We start from the raw sequence: 22,870 nt of genomic DNA, 5'->3' as shown, positions 1-22,870 counted from the left end.
GTTGAGGGATATATACATACAAATATATATGTGTGTGTATGTATATATATGTATGTATATATGCGCGTATATATATACACACATATGTATATATGTACGTATATATACACACATATGTATATATGTACATATATACACATATGCATGTATACGTGTATGTACATATATGTACACATATACATATACACACGTGTGTGTATATATACATATATACACATGTGTATGTACACATATGTATATATACATATATGTGTATATATATACACACACATATATATATACTCAAAAGTATATATATATATGCTTTATCACTTCTCGGCCTTTTGGCTAAGATCAAGTGTAGTATCTGTTCTTATCAGTTCTAGGATACATGTGCAGAATGTGCAAGTTTGTTACATAGATATACATGTGCCATGGTGGTTGGCTGCACCCATCGACAATCATCTAGGTTTTAAGCCCCGCATGCATTGGGTATTTGTCCTAATGCTATCCTTCCCCTTGACCCCCACACCCTGGCAGGCCCCAGTGTGTGATGTTCCCCTTCCTGCGTCCATGTGTTCTCATTGTTCAACTCCCACTTATGAGTGAGAACATGCAGTGTTTGGTTTTCTGATCCTGTGCTAGTTTGCTGAGAATCATGGTTTCTAGCTTCATCCATGTTCTTGCAAAGGACATGAACTCATTGTTTTTTATGGCTGCAAAGTATTCCATGGTGTATATGTGCCACATTTTCTTTATCCAGTCTATTATTGATGGGCATTTGGGTTGGTTCCAAGTCTTTGCTATTGTAAACAGTGCTGCAATAAACATATGTGTGCATGTGTCATTCTAGTAGAATTATTTATAATCCTTTGGGGTACTTAACTTTTGTAGGGCACATAATTCTACCCATAATAGCGAAGTAAAGCAAAAGATCTACTTTTTGATCACTTTCTGTTTCTTAAAAAAAATTAACATTATAGCAGCCTAGAGTTTGCTGTTTAAATGAAACTTTCAATTATATATTTATATACTCTAAAGTGATTTGTAATGTTAAAATGATAATTAATGAGATAAAGTCTAATTCTACTAGACTAATATGTGGGAAGAATCCAGGATTTAATTATGTGAAAACCAGCTTATAGTAATTATAGAAATAGTCTTGTTTATTCAAATACTCACCCAAAAAACTCCTATTCTGATCCATTAAGTTCCAAAGGATTTCATTGCATTGAAATCTTATAAAGTGGTATTGCCCAACTGGTCACCATTGAGTAACATGAATCAGAAAAACACATTCATAAAACTGAAGAAGTGCCAAAAGCATCTGGTACTCAGTATCAAAGAGCACCAAGTAAATGGAACTTGAGGCAACAAGATGATGGAGAGAACATAAACAAATTGCAGGGGGCCAGATTATACTGCTCTTTTATGTTGGGCATTGCTTTCTCTAAATCTCAGGATAAGGCATAAAGGCTTAGCAGAAAGCAGAAACTTTGAGTTTGAGATATTATTATGGGAGGAGGTAAATATTTGTTTTCAGAAGTAACAGCACACCCAGAATGTGAAGGCTAGGAGTCCTGGAGGAGAAGAATGACCCAGGAAAGCATTCTTAGAATTTCAAGTGCTTTACTACTCTAGGCCATTGGTAAATTCTACAAAGCATGGGGATAAGGATCCAAGAAGTCAATCAGAAGGCTATTGCTAAGTGACTAAAAAGCTAAAAGCTGTCAATAATCTTACTTTGCAGCAGAGGTAAAATTAGACTGCTGGACAGACGAGGAGAAATGACAGCAAAAAATATCATGCATTCAGTTTAGACTTATTAAGCACTATGTCCTATAATAAAATGCAAAACCAGAAAAAAGATAACTCCTACAACACTGGCTCAAAACATCTGAGTTGTTTATAGAGACAAGTAATTTGCCCTTACCCTAACTCTGTCAGGGAACAAACTAATTCTTCCTGAAGGAAAATAAAAATAAAAGTACATCGTAAAATTTTCATATAGGAAGTACAATATGCAATTTTTAAAAATTTCAGTATTAACATGAAAAACACATCAAAAGATTAAAACCAAGGTAAACTCCTACAATATAAACAGCTCTACAGGTGATCTAGATAACGAAGTCATTAGACATGGAATTTAAAACAAACCTGATTATAGTATTCTTCCCTTATCCGTGGTGGATACGATCCAAAATTCACAGTATAGTTCCAAACCATATATATATACCAGCACTTTTATCCTTAATAACTTGAGAGCTTTCACCTGTTAACTTAAAGAATAGACTTAATGGCTTCTTTTTGTCGTGTCCAAATTGCCCGCATCACAACTCTTGTGTTTTGGAGTCATTAATAAGTAACATAAGAGCTACTTAAACGTAAGTGATATGATACCAGGAAAATCAATCGGATAATGATAACAGTTAATAAATGACTAACAGGCAGGTAGTATGGATACTCTGGACAAAAGGACAGTTCATGTCCCAAATGAGGTGGTGCAACAGGGCACAAGAAGATTTCATCAAGCTACTCAAAATGATACACAATTTAAAATGTATAAATTGTTTATTTCTGAAATTTTTCATTTAATCTTCTCAGCCCATAGTTGAGTGCAGGTAATTGAAATAGCTGACGTGCAACTATGAATAAAAGGGGATTGCTGTATCATATTTAAATACATCCATGTCCAAAGCAATGAATAGCAAGATCAGAAATTATACATGAAAAAACTTAAAGGTGTATCTGCTACCTGATGACTTTGGGTGACTCATGCCACCAAACAAGCAAGAACTGAGGAGTTAGCATATTGGCAAAGATAATTGGCCTTAATCACTACAGGTTTGTTACATAATAGAAAGAGAAATATATTGCAACATTTCAGGACAACTTTTGGTATTCCCATGTCCATTCCCATCTGCAAATGAGCAAGTACAACAAATAAAGCCTGATGAGAATACAGCAAGTAGGATTTCAGATATGAGGTCCTGAGTCAAACAATATGACAAGCCACTTTTGATCAGCATAAAGCTTAGCTGAAAGGGGGGTAACTAAAGTACGGAGAATGGAAAGTGGAGATTGTGATGATCAGTTATGAACTCAAGACCAAGTGAAGCAACAGGAATTAAGGTTTGTCCCATTAAGCCATCCCTTGTAATTTTTCTGCAAATTGTAATAAAATGGAATCTTGGTGAGGCGGAGCCTAGATGGAGTATAACAAATGGGAGAAACAATTGAATCTTTGTGTTTTAAGCGGGGACTGTGTTGGGTGCAATAACTCATCAGGGTTTCCTCCAGCAACTGGCATAGACATTCACCAACTTCAGTGATTCTTGGCTAATGAAATTTGCAACTGCCCTCTTCTCCATGAAATTGCTAGAATTCTTTCCTCTGTGGTACAGTATGCACTCCAGAGCTTCCTTGTGACAACAGCCTGGATATAGCCTTCAGTTGTGATGACATACTTGCTTCCATTTGTTCTTCAGCACTTATTCTTAGAGAATTCCTGATTCCCTGAAATATATGGGTTCCAGTGATAGAGAATCTGTCATGAAATCACATCTCAAATTGTTCTATTGCCTTAGAATATTCGTGTCTAAATTCTGACAGACTTTCTATAAGAGAATATTATAGGCTGTCATCTCTCAAGAATATATATAAAAACATATGCTAAGCCAAACAAAAGCCAATTAAATTTACTTACATGGAAAAATATATCAAAGATTAACTGAGTTTATGCTAGGATTTTAAAAAGGTTTAACTTTCAAAAGCAATAAATGCATATCACTATATCAATGTAATAAAGAAGAAATATGATAATCTCAATGGAGGAATCAATAATGTTCTTAACTTGATTAAAAAAAATTAAACCAACATATCCAAAATGTTCAGAATGGCATTTTCTGCTAAGATTGGAAGCAAAACAAGTTCAGAATCAAAACACTACTTCTCTTCAACTTCTGTTAATGTTTCTAGCCAGTTCAGTAAACAAACAAAAAAGTAATAAGATTTAGAAATGAAGAAAAAATAATTGTTGTAATTGGCACATAATATATACAGTGAAAAAATTCAAAAGCATCAAAAGATAAAATAAGAGGATTAATAAGTTAATTTAGCAAGTTCTCTAGATACAAATTCAATATTAAAGATGATAAGCCTCCATGTACCCAAGGCAATAAAATAGACTTTAAACCTCAATGAAACTGCTAACAAAAGCATCAAAAAAAAAAAACCCACCAAAAATATTAGGAATAATGCTAATTAAAAACATGGAAGACATATATAACAAAATAAAATATTCTGAGATAATTTAAGGACAATCTAAGTACCATTCCCGACAAAAGAAAAAAAAAGGAAAGAAAGTCTAAGTAAACTGAAAGACGTATCTTGTTCCTAAATGGTATATTTGGCATTTTAAACATATCAGTTTTTGGTCAGTTGATCTACAAGTTAAAAACAATTCCACGGAAAATCTCAGAAGTGTATATGTGTTTGTGTGTAAGCATGGGTTGTATGTATATCAGTGTAAAAAATGAGATGTTGCTTCTGAGTTTTATATGAAAAGGCAAAAATAGAAGAAATGGCAACACAATATGAAAAAACATAGAGCTTTTATATCATGTACCAAGTCTTACATTAAAGCAATCAGTATTTAATATAATATTAACATAAATGTGGAAAAATATATCAATAAAACAGAATAATGTATCTTGAGAAACACTGACTCATATAGTTATATGATTTATAACCAAGGGCTGTTAACCTTCATTAGTATTTTATTTTCAATAAGCAGTGTTGATTCAATAAGTTGGGTTCATTGGATATCCACAGGAAAACATGTGGATCCGTATTTCAAATCATACAAAAAAATCAATTCCAAATGCATTTGAGACTTAAATGTAAAATACAAAATTGTAAATATACAGAATAGCTTAAAGATTTATATACCCATATAATATACCAACATAGTTTTAAGATAAAAGCACAAAGTACCAAATATAAAATAAAGATTTGTGAATTTGACCGTATTAAAATGATGAATTTATGTTAATTAAAATACAACATAATATCAATGAAAAAGCAACCTTTAGCATAGAACAACGTATTTTCATTGTGTCTTATATAAATAATTTCTGTATATCATAAAGACAATTATTAAACAACTCAATAAAACATGGGCAATATATTTGAATAGATTCTTAATAAAAGATGCTATCCAGTAATCAAACTTATACAAAGATGTACATTATTGGACACCAGGAAAATACAAATTTAAACCACTTTGTGATGCTATAACATAAAATTGGCTAAACTTATACAAAATAATTAAATGAATATATTATGTTTAGGCAAACATGCAGAGAAACTAGAATACACTTACAATATAGTTTGGAGTCTAAAGTTTACCAAAATTGAAAATTGTTTGTCTATTTATGTTCATCATTTGGATACTTTATAGTTCAGTTATTTCACTCATGGGTATATGCCCAACAGAAATGTATACTTAAATAGACCATACAAATGTTTAAGAATATTAAAGCAGTATTGTCAGTAACATTCAGTATCAGAAAATAAAATAAATGCCTATAGATATACTATATTCATAAAATGAAATAGCATAAAGCAATGAAATGAAGAAACTATGAACTCCAATTTGGATAAAACTAATAAATACAAATTTTAGCATGGGAAGTCAGACATAAAAAAGAGTACCATTGTAGATTCCCAGTCTTTAAAGTTCAATTACAGGAAAACTCAGGCTGATGGAAGTCAATAGTTAACTTTCAGTTGGAGATACTTCTGGAAGTCAACGTGGAACCAGTCTTTTCGGATACTTGCAATTTTTATGCACTTCTAATCTGTGAAGTATATATTTGTATAAGTTTGTGTATAATTTGCAATTTAACAAAAAGAGTATAGGTCTTAAAATAAATTTCTGAAGTATGTTCCCTGACCACGGTACAATTAAATTGGAATGACACACACATGTGTGTTTAACTTATATTAAAATATAATAAAAACAAAAATTTAAAATAGAGAATGGTTTGAGCTGAATAATAATTAAAGATTTAATATTAAACACCTATGAGATGTATCTCAAACCATGTTCAGAGGACATTTATGGTCCTAATGTGTATGTTAGTAAAGAAGAAAGACTGAAAATAATTAATCTATGATTCTTCTCAAAAGCTAGTAAACAAAAACAAAATCTAAGGAAAACATTTTAAAATACTTAAGGACTAAAAACAAGATTAAGTGAAATATATTCCTTTCAATCATTATAGAAAAATATTCAAACTACCTTCTTATATACTCCAGAGTAGATAACCCTAAAATGCTGAAAGAAAGTTGTACAGTATATTTAATTTTATTGTTAAGGAATTAGAGATGGAATGGATGTTCCATGTATAAGTCTGTTTCACACTGTTATAAAAATGGCCCAGACTGGGTAATTTATAAAGGAAAATAATTTAATTGACTCATTGTTCCGCATGGCTGGGAAAGACCTCAGGAAACTTACAATTATGGTAGAAGAGGAAGGAGAGGCAAGGCACACTCTGCACAAGGTGGTAGGAAGAAGGAGTGCTAAGCGAAGGGGGAAGAGCCCCTATAAAACCATCAGATTTCCTGAGAACTCACTTGCTATCATGAGAACAGCACTGGGGAAACTGCTGTCATGATTCAGTTACCTCTGCCTGGTCTCTCCCTTGACATAGGGGGATTATGGGGAATCAATTCAAGATGAGATTTGGGTGGGGACACAAAGCCTAATCATATCATTCCAAAAAAGTGGCTGCCTCCTTCCCAGGTAAGAAAGTAGAGGATTCACATTTCCTCTTCCATACTTTTTTCCCCTTCATGGTTTTTCTCCAGGAGTATCCCTGGTGATCCTGTTTGTGTGTGTGTGTGTGTGTGTGTGTGCATGTGCGTGCGCATGTGTGTGATTAGAAAAAGAAATAATTATCAATAGATTCAAATTAGATTACAACAGAGTTTAAGGGGCTGTGTGTAATCCAACCAAGTAAGGATTTGAGTATAAGGTAAGACATAGACCCTTGAGACATCCATCCATCCATGTTCCTATTACAATTGAAAATCATTTCATCTCCACTCTTCATCTGAACCTAAATCTACATTTTTGACATGATGCATTGGTTATCAGCATGTTCTGTACCATTCACAAAATGATTTGTTTCAGTGCTCATGCTACTACAGCTGAGTTTTTTTTTTCTTTTTGCCAAAAAAGTAAAAGCAACAACAGCAACAAAAACGCCTTGGCTTGTGTACATTTTTTTTTTTATTATTTGAGATGGGGTCTTGCTCTGTCACCCAGGCTGGAGTGCAGTGGCGTGATCTCGGCTCGCTGCAGCCTCTGTCTCCCACATTCCAGCTATTCTCCTGCCTCAGCTTCTAGGGTAGCTGAGATTACAGGTGCACGCCACACACCCGGCTAATTTTTTTTTGTATTTTAAGTAGACATGAGGTTACACTATGTTGGCCAGGCTGGTCTCGAACTCCTGACCTCAGGTGATCCACCTGCCTTGGCCTCCCAAAGTGCTACGATTACAGGTGTGAGCCACTGCACCTGGCCACAATTTTTTTTTTAATCTCATCATGTCTATTTCCATCATCACAAGGAAGTGAGCTACTGTAATCTAGGTTACTGTTTTTCCATAGTAGGCATTCAATAAACAACATCATGATTCAGTTTGACTACGTAGACTGCCAGTAAGGGAGTCTTGAAGACACAGGTAATTGTCCTATTAGGTTGTGCAGCGCTGTGTTTGACATTTGCTATAAGGAATGCACTGTATAAATATGGCGATTAATGATAACATAGATTATTTTTCCTTTTCAAATTGCCTTTATTTTCTCCTGTTCTTCGGAATACTTGTAAAAATTATAATCAATTGCAGTAACAGCACTTTAATTAGTATTATTTTATAGTTCACACTTGGCTAAAACTTGTACAATGCTTCTGCACATATCTATTTTAGCTCTGTCCACAATATACTATTTTTTATGAATCTGTGTTTCAAAGTGATATTTTTGCCTACTGTGGATGGTTTTAGTTACATAAGATCAAAAGTATTGTTTCCAGGAACTTATAAAAGCGGTCATATGAGAGTCCACACAAATATTGACAGGTATAACGAGTCTTATTAATAAAAACATGTGATTGTATAAACAGGAAGCATGTAATCAAGTAAATTGATTTATATGTGCGGGTTTTTGTGTGACTTGCTAAGTAAAAATTTAAAAATAAATTAAATTTCTCTTGACCTTCTGGGGATAATTTATCACACATTAATGTAAGCATATTAGAATAATAATATATTCACTGAGGGTATCTTCCACGGATATTATAGACCTATATTATAAAATATGCTACAACTTGAGAGTGTTGTGCGAAAATACACTCATCCATAAATCTGGTCATATTTTACTGAATTATCCGAGAGTGTTTGGCAACTTGTTTTCTGCAGTAAACATGCTGACTGATTTTAGTGGTCTTTTGAGTATAGATTCCCATCTCATTTTATTGCCTTGATAAAAGGTCAGCAAAAATGTATGCTTTCTTTAATAGCCTCTAGAGAAGGCTGAACCTAAATCAGAAAGTAACAACCATGATGATAAAAAGCATATGTTTTGGTATTTTGGGTGTAATCTTTTGTATTTGCTGAGGAGACATTTTGTATTGGGAATGCTAATGTTTGTGAGTAAGTAATACATATCTCTAGGTGAATATTGAATGTATTTTAAAAGTCTATTAAATGAACTATTATTTCATATACTGCCACCAGTGAGTCTTCTCTGTAAAGCTAATTTGGTATGTCACAGAAGAGTTTATCCTGTAATTCATAGCAATATTTTAGAGAGTAATGCCAGTACAAATGAAAATGCACATTCTCAGCTTATTGCCCTTGGCGGTCCTTAGACAGCTGTGTGTAGGTAAAAAAAAAAAAAAGTTCCATTGAATAATAAGTAATTCTAAAAAGAAAATTTTGAAAAGTCGTTTTTGTGGATGTAAAAATTAAAACCTGATGGGCATCCCAAAAGCAAAAGAAATTGTTATTATTACAAAGCTAATTAATGTATCTTCCAGTGAAGATTTAGATGAGGATATATATATATATATGTTGAGCATTTTATAGTCACTTCTAAAATTTGAATTCCCAATTATTGGGATTGGAATCTTACAATTTAATAAACATATTGGGATCTAGATTCTCATTATGTTGATTATATGCCTCTATTATGTAGAATTGATTTTACTTATACATATCACTCTTTTTATAACGAAGTAATTTATTATAATTTTGATGTCTCACATCAGTAATTAATTATTTTTAAGAGATAATCATCACATGCGAGATAAGAAAATCTTGTGGTATAAATAAAATGATTATCAAAAATGAAAAGTTATATTTAGAGGAACCAAATTAGGGAGGAGGGTTATGGTATCATGACAGAGAGTCAGGTGGATTGTGTATGTACAAAATAGAAACAGAAGCACAATAACAACAAAAACTTGGTCATTAAATCGTGGTTTCCAAAATAATTTTTTAAAATGTAAGAACATAATTGGTGACATTATTTTAAAACCTAAAATATTAAGAAATAAAATATGATACAGCAGAGATAAAAAGGATGAACCCAGAAAGCTTATATATCTAAAGAATGAATACTTGTTTGTGTTTTTAGTCAAAAAGTTTACATTTTCTAAAACAAAATTTGCATAGCTTATCAACAGTTTATATTGTAGTATTTTTGTTTTGAAATATTCAGTCTGATGTGCTTCATGTGATGTTTTAGAATGTTTATATTATTTTAAGGTAATATTGAAAGTAATGTGTCAAAATGTAAACTTTAAAATTTCTTGTGGAGAATTTTATCAGTTAACTGTTTCTGTGAAATAGTCCACTCCAAATTTAGTTGCTTAAAACAAAACACTTTTTTTTTAAGTTCCTGAACATGCCAATAAGCAATCAAGATGGAGAACTGCTGGCTAGATCTTCAGATCTCAGTAGAATTCGTCCACATGTAGCTGATATTAGCTATGGGACAGAGAGAGACCGTAATTTAAACTTGGCCTGTTAGTTCCCTGTATGCTGTCTCATCCACCAGCAGTCTGGGGAGGTGTGTTTGCATATGGGGGCAGAGTTATGAGCAACATTGGAAAAATTCTGCATTCCATTGACCAAACCAAATCCAAAGGACAACCTACACTAAAGAAATGGTGAAACAGATACAACTCCTGATGGGAAGAGCTTAAAGCAGCCTTGCAAGTGGCAACAAGGGAGGGAGAAATGAAGAATTACAATCATTTTTCTAATACATCCCCCTACTATTAAGATCTCATTTTTATCAGGCTACTGTATGTAAAGATATTTAAAAGAGAACCTTTTAAAAGTTTAAAGGTGTTAAAATATTTGAGTGTTTTCCACTTATTTAGAGAAAACTCATTTCAAACAATATTATCTTGATTTCTTTCACAACTATGTAGGCTTAGGGTATATGTTAGCATGTGTGTAGGTGGATGTTTCAAATTTGTATTTTATGATTATTATCATTACAGATGTAATACGTAGTAATACAACTACATATTTCTTAAAGTCTATGATCAATGATTTTTTACAAATATCTATCTATCATCTACTTGACATCATGTTTCCAAGTGACATTTTATCCATATTTGGCCTGAGTCATTAATCCCTATTAGTTTTTTATGAAACAATGCAGTTTAATTAATTGTTAAATGAGCCAAAGTAAGTATTTTTAAACATTAATATTTAAATTAACTCTTTAGAAATAAAATGGAACTGGTTGATAATTAAAGGTTAATCCACATCCAGAAAGACAAATTGAGTAATTTTGATATTTATGACCCGTAAAAAATGGCACAGTTCCTTGATTCCCTACCAAGCTACAAAATCTTGCTTAGTAAATAAAAGAAATTTTGACCAACACTGTTTTAGTTCACCCAGTTTGGCTGATAAACCTGTTCTTACATAGACACGGCTTTGGTCATGTAACTATTTCCCCTCTCCCTTTTAAAAAGCAAACAATGAGCAGAGAAATAATACACTTTTATAGGGTTAAAATAAATCAAAAGACAATGTTTAATTTTATCTGATAACATGGAAATTAATTCACTAGTACTATGCCTCCATTTTTTAAATGTGCACTTCACATACATAAATCTTAAAGCAAAATATATGAAACTTCTGGATTCTAAAAAAAATGCAATCTAAGTAGTGAAGGAACACTAACTCTTAAATTTTAATTGGGTTATAAAAGTAATCATCCCGCTCTAGGATTATCCCCATTAAAGGCGTATATTAATATCCCATACATGGTTAATTATGTCCACTCTCTTTTAATACTATATTTTTGAAGTGAAACACAAATTGAGAAAAAATGCATTAGGTGTATAAAATTACATAGTTTGCATTTTCTATTTTATTTAACCACCGAGAACATGCATCTAATAAAATTTATTTGCTCTACATTGCTAATAAACATCAAAATATAATTCCACTCTAAATGCTGAACCAAGATGTTCACTTAGAGTACTAAATTAAGAAATGCCTTAAAATAAAACATTAAAAAAATATGATGCTAAAACAAGTGGAGAGGGCAATGATTTTAACTGTTTTGCAAGTAATTATAAATCTACATGCTGAGCTTCAGAATCCTATTGCTAAATAGTAAATTTGGCTTATTTCCTTCCCTGTTGCCACCATATTTACCATTTAATAATCCCATAAAATTATAATGTGAAGAAAATTGTATTCATGATAGCCTGAGGAATAGGCAGTAAACCTCTGCAGATCAATGTGTTCAGACTTTTGTTGTTGTTTATTTAACTTTCATGGTAAGTGTGAGGAAGAAAAACACTCTGAGCCCTGGTTGCTTTTATTCATCAAAGCTCCCTTCTGCCTTTTCTATTATTTTGTCTATGAAGGATTCAGTTTCCCATATGACTCAAGCCAAATGTGAACAACACTGTTTATCTGGCCCTGAAATTGTGGGCTCTCAGGCTTAAGGAGAATGTGTGAGTTTTTGGTCAGGATGCTCAAGGGATATACTTCTGCAAAAGCTGTTGGTAACAATTCTAAACAGATTTTTGCCACATTTATTATCTTCAACTGATTTTCTCTATATCTTTCTGTTTTCCATGTCATTGATTTTTGCTTTGATGTTTCTTACTTTTTTCTCTCACCTGCTTTAAGTGGATTTTGATTGGCTTATTCTATTTTCTTGAGCTAGGAAATCAGATTATTAATTTGAAATGTTCTCCCTTTACTAATGTAAGCATTGAGTGCTATAAGTTTCCCTCTCAGCATTGCTTTAGAAGCTTCCCATATATTTGATGATTTATTTTCATTTTCCTTCAATTTTATGTATTATTTTTATATAAATTTTCTCTTTGACCATCATATTATTGAGAAACATTGTTAATGTCCAATGTTGAGAAATTATCTTTCTGTTTTTCTTACTTTGGTTTCAAGTTTGAATAAACTGTGACCAGAAAATATAAAGTCTGCCTGATTTCAATTCTTTTAAATCTGTTAAGGTTTCGGTTTGTTTTTAGGTTTTTTTGTTTTTTTGTTTTTTTGAGACAGAGTCTTGCTCTGTCGCCAGACTGGAGTGTAGTGGCGCGATCTCGGCTCACTGCAACCTCCGCCTCCCGGGTTCAAGTGATTCTTCTGCCTCAGCCTCCCGAGTAGCTGGGACTACAGGTTCATGCTACCACGCCCGGCTAATTTTTGTATTTTCAGTAGAGACAGGGTTTCACCACGTTGACCAGGATGGTCTCAATCTCTTGACCTCGTGGTGATCCACCCACCTTTGTCTCCCAAAGTGCTGGGATTACAGGCGTGAACCATGGCGCCCGGCCAAGGTTTTATTTGTTTTGTTCTGTTTTGTTTTTTTGACCGAGGATATAGTTTATCTTCATTTTCTATGAGTGCTTACAAAATAGTAATTTTGGTATTGTTGGATGGAGTGTTCCATGTCAATCAGATTCTGTTGATTGTGGTGTTCAAATCTTCTCTATTCTTGCTGATTCTGTCTAGTAGTTCTATCAATTGCTGAGAAAGGAGTGTTGATGTCCGCAATTATAATTGCAAATTAGTCTATTTTTCCTTTCATTTCCATCTGTTTTTGCTTAAAGTGATTTAAAACACGTTTTGTGATTTTTTGTTGTTGTATAAACATTTAGGAGTGCTATATCTTCGTGATGAATTGTTCATCTTATCATGATGTAACATGACTTTTGTCTCTAGTAAGTTTGTTCTGAAATCTAATTTATGTGATATTTATATGGCAATTCCTGATTCTCTTTAAAGCTAATGTGGCCATGGTATATCATTTTCTTTCCTTTTACTGTCAGCCTTTCTATGTCATTGTGTTTGTATTTATTTTCTTGTAGACAGCGTATACTTGGAACATTTTTTTTTCCCACTCTGCTATTCTGTTTTTGAACTAGTGTACTTTAAGCTCTGACATTTAAAGTACCCATTAACGTGTTAGGGCTTAAATGTGCCATTTTATTATTTGTTTTTTATTTGGCCCACTTCTAGTACCTCTTTTCATTTTTTTGAAACCTTCTTATGTGTCACTTCAACTGTTTTTAGAATTTTATCTCGATGTATTTAAAGTTTGCTGTTTTTGTTGTTTTAGTATATCACTGAATAGTTTTCTAGAGGGTGTTTCAACTGTTACAATACACATGCATAAGTTATCACAGTTGTTGAAATTTTACCACATGTAAATTATAGAATACTTACTTGAATTAGGTCCCTTTTCTTTCCTGGTTATTATAATTATCTCAAGTATTTCATCTACATACATTGACACAACTACAGATTATGCTATATTATTTGTTTAAATAAACAAAAAATTTGAGAAACTCACAAGAATGAGTCGTTAGACTCATATTTTATCCATTCTGATGTTCTTATTTGTAACTTTGATTTATTTGCTGAGATAGCATATTTTTTCATTCTCATTGGGATAGTCTTGGCTCTTAGTATGTTGAGTGGTTTTTAAATGCATCCCACACATTTTGTCTATTATGTTAAGAGGCTCTAGGTTCTATTAAAATCTTTTAATGTAAGAGACAGTCCCCTTAGGTGGTTTATCAGGCAGATCCCAGCCTATTTGCGGGGGTGGGGATGGGGATGTAGTTTAAATGATAGTTTTGTCCTTAAAGTTTTTGAGATGTTATTTTGGTCTATTTGGTTGATTTCATACCACTGAGGTTGATCTGGGCTGACACAGGTCTAATTTAATCTGATGACAGACCTGGCCCAAGAACAGGCCACCTTATGTCTCTCCATGGGGGAGAGTAAATCTCAATGCGTGTGGATGAAGAGGTTTCCTGGGTGGTGCTTGTTGTGATAGTGTCCTCAACTGTTTGTGCAGGGTAGGAAGTATTTCCTGGGCTAGGCATTTGTTATGTCAGGATTCCTATTGTATTATCTCAGCCACCCCAGTGTCTCTGACCAAGGACGGGGATTTCAAACTGGACAAAAGAAGACAACATTTTTCCTGTTGGTTTATTGTTGGTAGAGTTTTTGGTTGATCCCACTTGCCAGTGATTCAGGCTTGCCTGGTATGGTCAGATGGAGTTCTGCTTGATCTCAGGGAAGAACAAGATTGCCTGGCTGGCTTCTGCTGCTAACTTGAGAAACAGGAAATGCCAGTCTGGCTCACTTTCTCCTCTTGGGGTTTTGGGGAAAGCTTATGATGCCCTTTGATTGCTCTTCTTCCAATTACATGGCCTCAGACCACTTTTCCTGCCTCTGACTATCTGACAGAGTGCTCCTTTGGTTGTCACTCACATTATTTCAAGGATTCATAGGTTATTTCTTGAGAAAGGATAGGAAAACACTGCTGTGTACCAGCTTGTCCAGAACCCGTATCTCCTTATTTTCCTTGTGATGGTTCAAGCCTTTTTCCAACTAATCTTTCTATTTTGAGAACTTCCTTTAGTGAGTATTTACAACTATATGTTATATAACAAATATATACATAACATTTTGGGTTTTATTTTATAAGTTTGCAGTACACCAGTTGAGGTGTGGCACCACAGCTGCATAGGTATTTATGTTGAACTTACCACTGAGCTCCACCAATACTGTTCTGGAAAAAGCACAGCACTGACTCATACCACCTTGTTGCCTCTGAGTGAGTGTGCATGCTTACTTTCCCGCTACCCCACAAACATTAGGCAAAATGGAGTCAGATGGCTGACATATACCATCTTATTTAAACACGGTGGAGGTGTAAGCTTGGCTCCTCATGGAGCTGACAAGGGGAGAGGTGAGGCAGAGTGCCAAGTGGGCCTGACCTGCACTACCTTATTCTGCCTCCTTCATAGCAGTGGGTGATAAAGACTCAGCTCCACACCAAGACTTGCTCATGCTTTTGGGGAAGGTACCAAAGTACCCAGGAGCCCTGAGACACACTGCCTCATTCAGTATTATTGTTACCCTGTGGGAGCTGAAGTTCAGGTAATCTCTGGGCCCCAGTGATGCTAGGTGTGTGGAGAGTAGAATACTGATTAGCTTGAACTCTCGATGCCTTGTTCAATCTCCCTGATGCTAGATGACTCAATTCTCTCTTAGGCCTGCTGACAATAATTGGAGAAGGTATAATTCAGAATACTCACTAGCACAAAGTTGCACAGCTTTATTAATCTTCCTTACGGCTGGGTGGAAGTTCTCAGCTTGCCAACAGACCCCACAGAAACTAACGTGGATAGGACAATGGAGTATTAACTGCTGCCCCTAGACAGGAGACAGATCTTTTTTTTTTTTTTCAGCTGGACAATATTGTTTCAATAGAAGAATCAGGGCAACACCTGTATCCACAGGCAGGGGATGGGAGATCAGCTCTCTGCTGGGACCCCATGAAAATGCCCGTGGTGGAATCAGAGTGCTGCTGCCTGTTTCTGCAGAGCAGGGTGTTGGATGGAGTGGAAGATTTGCTCTTTGGATGACTTCTTAGAACCCACAGTGTGTATTTATTTGTGTGTGTGTGTAAATGAGGTGTATGTAGTAGACAGCATGCCACCCCTCCAGAGATGTCCATGGCCTAATCCCTTTAATTTGAAAATATTTTATGGTACATGGCAAAGGGGGCTTTGCAGATGCAATTAAGGTTATAGACATTACAACAAAAATATTATTTTGAATTATATATATGGGTCCAATATAATAGCATGGGCTCTTAAAAATAGAGAAGTTCCCCTGGCTAAGGTCAGAGAAATGTAATGAAAGAAGAATAAGAGAAATGTCACAGATAGTGAACTCAGGCCATTCTGGTTGAGAAAAGAATTTGATACAACATTGCTGGCTCTGAGATGTAGAAGCATATTTTTTAAGAACCAGAGAGAGATGGCTAAAGAGTCATTCTTTCTTTTTAACAGATGTCTATTCAAATATTTTGCTCATGCTTCTAATCATATTATTTGTATTTTTACAGTTGAGTTTTGTGTTCTTTATATATTCTGAATACAAGTTCCTTATCACAGTGGTACCCAAACATTTCGGCACCAGGGACCAGCTAAGTGAAAGACAATTTTTCCATGGACTGAGGAGGGGGATGGTTTCCAGATGAAACTATTCCACCTCAGATTGTCAGGCATTAGTTAGATTACCTTAAGGAACAGGCAACCTAGTCCCTCACATGTGCCGTTCACAATAGGGTTCATAGTCCTATGAGAATCTAAGGCCACTGCTGATCTGACAGGAGGTAGAGCTCAGATAGTAATGCTTGCCTGCTACTCACCTCCTGCTGTACAGCCCATTTCCTAACAGGTCATGGACCAGCACCGGTCCATGGCTCTGGGGCTGGGGACCTCTGTCTTATCAGATACATGATTTGTAGATGCTTTCACCCATTATCCAGATATCTTTTCATATTCTTGATTGTGTTTTATTTTGAAGGAAAAAGATTCAATTTTGATGAAGTCTTATTTATTGAAGCTTATTTCATCATCTAACATATGTTCTTTCAGCAGAATATTCCAGATATAATTTAGAAGAATGCATTTTCTGATGTCATTGGGTGGAGTGTTCTATAGATGTTGTTTATTAGGTATAGTTGTTCAAATTTTCTATTATTATTTGATCTTATGCCTAGTTGTTCTATCCATTATTGAAAGGGTTTGTCAGTCTGCAATAATTACTGTTTGTCTACTTTTTATTTCAATTTTTGGTTTTTGTCATCTTGTCTTTTGGTGTTCTATTTTTAGGTTCATATATAAGTGTTCTGCCTTCCTGAAAGACCTACACTTCTATTGCAATAAAACAACTATTTTTTCTCTAGTACCTTTTTTTGGTATTAAAATTTATATTCTCTGATATTAATATATCCACTTCAATTTTCATTGGTTACTATCTGAATGCCATGTATTTCCCATCTTTTTTTCCAACCTCTTTGTACTTTGCATACAGTGTGTCTTTTGTAGGCAACATAAAGTTGGTCATTCTTCTAAAGTACATTCTGACGATCTACAACTTTAAAGTTTTTACTCCCTTTGCATTTAATGTAATTATGCCTGATATCTTGCTATTTATTTATTATATGTCTATAAGACTTTTTTTTAGCTATGAATTTCATGTACCATTTTTGCCTCATTCATCCATGATTGACTTGTTTTGTGTTTAGTACATATTTTCAAGTGGACTATTTTAATTCCATTGATATTCAACTCATATATATATATATTGAAATATTTCTTATTGCTTGTTCAGGGAATTACAATTAGCATCTTAATATTAAAACAGTCTAGCTCAGATTAATACCTACTTAATTTCAATAGCATACAAAAATGTATTCTAATATAGCTCCTTTTTATCCTATTCTTTGTGCTATATTTGCATCCAAATGTCATATTTATACCTTATAACACTGTCAAAATAATTTTGTTGTTGTCGATTTATGCAATTGTGTTTTAAATCAGACAAGAAGAAAAGAGTCACAAACAAAAATACATTGTGTCTTTTTTAAATGCCTATGTACCTACCTTTATCGGTTTACTTCATTTGTGGTATGGATTTAAGCTACTGTCTAGCCACGTTTCCTTTCAATCTGAAGGATTTCCATCAGTATTTCTTATAGGTCTGCTCTCTTAGCAACAGATTCTTTCATATGTTGTTGCCTCTTTCTTTCTGTTTTTGTTTGGTACTTCCATTGTCCATATGCTGGTACATTTGATGATGCCACACAGGTTTCTCAGGCTCTCATTCTTATTTCTGTTTTTCAGACTAAATAATCTTGGTTGATCCATTTTCAAATTCACTAATTCTTTCTGGAGCAGAAATCAGCTATTGAACCATTCTACATTTTACATTTGTTTTGTCAACTTCAGATTCTATTTTAAGAAATTCTCTCTCTCTCTATTGCTATTTGTTACATTGTTCTCATACTTTTATTTAGTTTGTTAAACATTCTTTTCGTTAGTCCTTTGAATATATTTCATAACTTGATATAAAAGCCCAGTCTAATAAATGAGCTTCCCCAGGAACCTTCTCTAGAGACTATATTTTTATTTCTCCTAATGTGTGTGCCATTCTTTCTTTATTATTTCCGTGTGTTTTTTGTTGCTGTTATTGTTGAAAGCTTGGCATTTTAAATACTGCAATGCACTAAGTATATAAATCACATTCTACCTTCTTTAAAGTTTTTGCGGTTTCTTCTTGTTGTTACTGTTGCTTGGTGACTTTTTTCTAAAATGATTATATAAAATCTCTATTATTTGTCTTAAGCGGCCACTGAAGTCTTTGTCAGTTAAATTAATAGTGAATCAATGTGTCGGCAAGATTTCCTTAAATCCTTAGAACAGGTAAGTTTCCTGGTGTTTGCTATTGAATTCAGTGTCTAAGTTGAAGAACACCTTCCATGCTCAAGAAGGCGGCTTCTTCTGTACCTGATTGTACAGAGCCTCTAACTCCGACAGAGGTGAAAACCTGGGGCCTTCTCAGGTCCTCTCTTAGGTCTATGCATAGCCTTGGGATGCACATGAGCTTGTGGCCTAGTGCATTCCCAGGAATGTGTCAAACACATTCATTTAATTAAATTAATTAATTAACTAACACAGACATTTCATTTAAGTGTTTTTAGTCAAATTCTTATTTGCCCTCTGTTTTTGCAGCCTCAGGCAGCCACAATGTTCAAAGATTGCACTGATTGTTTCTAACCAACACTCTTCGGAATAGGTTGTTCACACTGGGAAAACAGTTGAGCCAGGTCAAATAAAGACAAACTTTGCATTGAGGGTTTCCGTGGGATTGCCAGAGTAGTCATAAAATTATAGTCTCCAACTTTCACAGTGATTCAGCTTACAATTTTTTGACTTTATCATGATGCAAAAGAGACATTCATTCAGTAGAAATCCTTCTTCAAGAAACCATAAACACATTATGTTTTTCATCTTTGGTACTATATTCAATAAGTTACATGAAATATTTAACATTTTATAAAATAGGTTTTGTGTTAGATGCTTTTGCCCAACTGTAGGCTAATGTAAGTGTTCTGAGCATGTTTAAGTTAGGCTAGGGTTAGCTATGATGTAGGTTAAGTGTATAAGTGTATTAAATGCATTTTTGACTTAGAATGTTTTTGTCTTACAATAGGCTTATCAAGGAATAACCTCAGTCTAAGGGGCATCTGTACAATTCTCTGAGAATGTTGCTTTGAGGGATCACCAGTACCATTTTCTCCTCACCCAGTGGTTGCTAAGCTGTTGGTTTTCACTGTGATTGTGGGACTGTGATTTTTCAGTTTTTATGGTTAGTGCAGAGGTAGGTAGAGGTATCTCGGAAAGGGCAAATTAAAATGCCACACGTCTCCCAATTCAGCTGTTTAGGGATTGGGGCACTAAATTGCAACACATTGTTACAAACTGTTACCTATATTTCAAAGTCCTAAAAATATTAATTTTGATAATTTTGACAGTGTTCTTATTTTTACAGAAAAAGAAATTTGGCAGCTACTTCACTATTTCTGTCCAAATTCCCATTTACTATTATTTTAAAGTAACTATGTTTTGCTTTTTTTTTTCTACCTGAACCATTTTGAAGTGTATAGTTCAGTATTGTTAAGCGTATTAACACTGTTATATAACACATTTCCAGAATTATTTTCAACTTGCATAACTGACCTCTATACTGAGTCAGCAACAACAACACATTTCCCAATCCTCCCAAATCCTGGCAACCACCATTCTACTTTCTGTTTCTATGTGTTTCGAAAAAAGCCGTCTAACAGGTGTAAGATGATATACCATTGTCAACTTGTTTTGGATTTCTTTAATGATCAGTGATGTTGAGCATTTCTCATCTGCTTATTAGCCAGTTGAATACCTTCTTTGAAGGTATATCTATTCAAGTTCTTAGCTCATTTTTAATCAAGTTATTTGTTTTAGTTGTTATCAAATTATAAGTGTTCTTTATATATTCTGGGTATTAACCTTTTATCAGATCTATGATTGGCAAATTTTATTTTCCTTAATTTAGGTTGCCTTTTCTCTGATGATTTTGTCTTTTAATTCAAAGAAATTTTGAATTTGATGTAATCCTTGTATTAATCTGTTTTCATGCTGCTGATAAAGACATATCTGAAACTGGGTAATTTATGAAAAAAAAAAAAGAGGTTTAATGGACTCATAGTTCCACATGGCTGATGAGGTCTCACAATCGTGGTGGAAGGCAAAAGGCATGTTTTACATGGTGGCAGAAAAGAGAGACTGAGAATCAAGCCAATTAAATTTCTCCTTATAGAACCATCAGATGTCATAAGACTTATTCACTACCACAAGAACAGTAGGGGAAACTGCCCTCATCATTCAATTATCTCACACCGGGTCCCTCCTACAACATAGGGGAATTATGGAAGCTACAATTCAAGATGCGATTTGGGCAGGGGTTACACAGCCATATCAGCCCTATTTCTCCATTTTTGCTTTTGTTGACTATACTTTTGGTGCCCTTTTTAAGGAAATCATTGCCAAATCCAATATCATGAAGTTTAGCCCTATGTTTTCTTCCAAGATTTTTATAGATTAAGGTCTTAGGTTTAGGTCTCTAATCTATTTTGAATTATTGTTTGTTATAGTGTAAAGTAAGTGTTCAACTTTATTATTTTAAACGTGGATATCTAGTTTTCCCATCACCATTTGTTGAAAAGATTGTCTTTTGCCCATTGAGTCATTTTGACTCCTTTATTTGAGATCATTTGACTATATCTGGGAGGGTTTAAATTTAGGCTTTCACTTCTATTGCATTGGTCTATATGTCTGTCTTTAAGCCAGTACCACAATGTTTTGATTACTATAGCTTTATAATGTTTCAAATCAGAAAGTGTGAGACTTTTCTTATTTTTCAAGATGTTTCTGGCTATTCAAGGTCCCTTAAGGTTTCATATAAACAAAAAAAATGCTATTGGGACTTTGATAGAGGTTGCATTGAGTGTGTAGATCAGTTTGGGTGGTATAGACATCTTAACAATATTAAGTGTTCCAAATTCATGAACACAGCATGACTTTTGATTTATTTGTGTTTCAAAATTTATTTAAATAATTCCCTTTTAAATAGTTTTTGATGTACCAGTATTTTCCTACCTAAGTTAATGTTATTCCAAAGTATTTTATTCTTGAGAGTATTGTAAATGGAATTACTTTCTTAATTTTGGGGTGAATTTTTTATTGTTAGTGTATAGAAAAGCAACTAATTTTTTGCATGTTGACTTTGTATCAGGCAATCTTGCTAAATATTTTCATTACTTCTAAACATTTATTTGCGGAATCTTCAAGGTTTTCTACACGTAAGATATTATCTGAGAACAAATACAATTTTACTTCCCTCTTTTTAATTTAGTTGCCTTTTATTTATTTTATCTTTTGCCAGCTCCCTTTGATTGGGACTTCCAGTACCATGTTAAACAGAAATGTTGAGAGTGGACATCCTTGTCTTGCTCCTAATTTCAGAAAAATACCTTAAACTTTGACTACTGGGTATGATGTTTGCTATGAGTTTTTTATGTATGGTCTTTATAATGTTTAGGGTTTTTTATCCCTAGTTTGTGAAGTGTTTTTGCAATGAAAGGGTGTTTAATCAAGTGCACATTCTGTATCAATTGAGATGAACATGTATTCATGTTTCTCTTCATTCTCTTATTGTGGGTGTATTTTTGTATGTTTAACTGTCCTTGTATTCCAGGAAATAAACCCCGTGATATTGAATTCAGTTTGTTAGTATTTTCTTAGGTACTTTTGCATTAATAATCAGTAAGAGTATTGATTTGTAAGTTTTTGTTCTTGTAGTGTGTTTGCTGGGTTTTGGCATCAGGATTATGTCAGCCTCATAAAATGAGTATGAAATTATTCTTTCTTCAAAATGTCACTACAGTTGGAGGAGTATTGATGTTAACTCCTATTTAAATATTTGTTAAAAATCTACAAAGAAGGCCTCTGGTCTTGGGCTTTCATTTACTGGAAGATTGTTAACTACTGATTCAATCTCCTTACTATAGGTCTGTTTAGATTTTTTATTTCTTCACAATTCAGGCTCAGTGTGTTGTATGTTTCTAGAAATATGTTCATTTCTTCTAGTTCATTCAATTTTTTGGTATGCAATTTTTCATGGTGCACCCAAAATTGGTGTACAGTTTTGCATAGTACAGTTGACCTTTGAACAACATGGGCTTGTACAACATGGATCTGATAATATGCAGATGTTATTCCACCTCTGTCACCTTTGACACAGCAAGATCAACCACTCTTCTTCCTCCTCGTCAGCCTACCGAATGTGAGACAAGATAAAGACCTTTAGAATTATTCACTTTCACTTTACGAATAATAAATATGTCTTCT

General features: G+C 33.9%; 1 pseudogene; it reads left to right on the top strand.

Moving 5' to 3' along the window:
- Positions 1-307: 307 nt before the first annotated feature.
- Positions 308-485, top strand: LOC112130539 (U2 spliceosomal RNA; annotated as a pseudogene).
- Positions 486-22,870: the final 22,385 nt, after the last annotated feature.

The sequence above is a fragment of the Pongo abelii genome, chromosome 22 (genome assembly GCF_028885655.2).
Source record: "Pongo abelii isolate AG06213 chromosome 22, NHGRI_mPonAbe1-v2.0_pri, whole genome shotgun sequence".
NCBI lineage: Eukaryota > Metazoa > Chordata > Mammalia > Primates > Hominidae > Pongo > Pongo abelii.
The sequence above is the reverse complement of the archived record's forward strand: the minus strand, read 5'-3'. Positions and strand labels throughout refer to the sequence as shown.